Here is a 655-nt window from a genome sequence, read left to right as displayed (position 1 = left end):
TTCTTCTTTTTCATTAAAAATAGGTTGGCTATTCGTAAATTTTAGGGATATATCCCTTGGATTTACGTTGTCAATCATATTTTTAAATCTTTTTACTGCATCAATAAATCCTGCAGGAAACTCACTAATAATTTTCAAATCATTAAAAATTAAGATTGTATCAATTAATCCATACTGGAAAAACTGATAGGTGTCAGATGGGGAAGCCTCTGGAAATATAACCAGCTTTGTTAGCTGTTCTTTGGCAATAGGATAATATCCCAAGATCGCCCTTTTTTCTGCAGTCCAATTCAAGACTATAGTTTAAGGGTTTCTCTGAGATTTGATCTACAAACCCTTTTCTTTTCCTTGATTTCAGCCCTTGTAGGAATGTTTCTTATTATCCCTGTTCTCTGGGTTTGAATTGGAGCTTTATCTGCTCTTTTTAGGATTTGCTCTGGATGAAGAGCTTCATATTCTCTAAAAGATTCTTTTGCCTCTTCCAGTGTTAAAAACCCTCCTTTATGAATTATCCTTGATTGCTGTGTAAATGGTGCTGCTTTTTCCCAGGCATCATATACTCCTTTCATGGGGTCATTATAAATTACATAATATTTTTTATCTTGGGTGGATTTTTTGATAATTTCAGCAATTGTTTTATTTTCTGGAATTTTTT

The sequence above is a fragment of the Arachis duranensis genome, chromosome 4 (genome assembly GCF_000817695.3).
Source record: "Arachis duranensis cultivar V14167 chromosome 4, aradu.V14167.gnm2.J7QH, whole genome shotgun sequence".
Lineage (NCBI taxonomy): Eukaryota > Viridiplantae > Streptophyta > Magnoliopsida > Fabales > Fabaceae > Arachis > Arachis duranensis.
Note: the sequence above shows the minus strand (reverse complement) of the source record.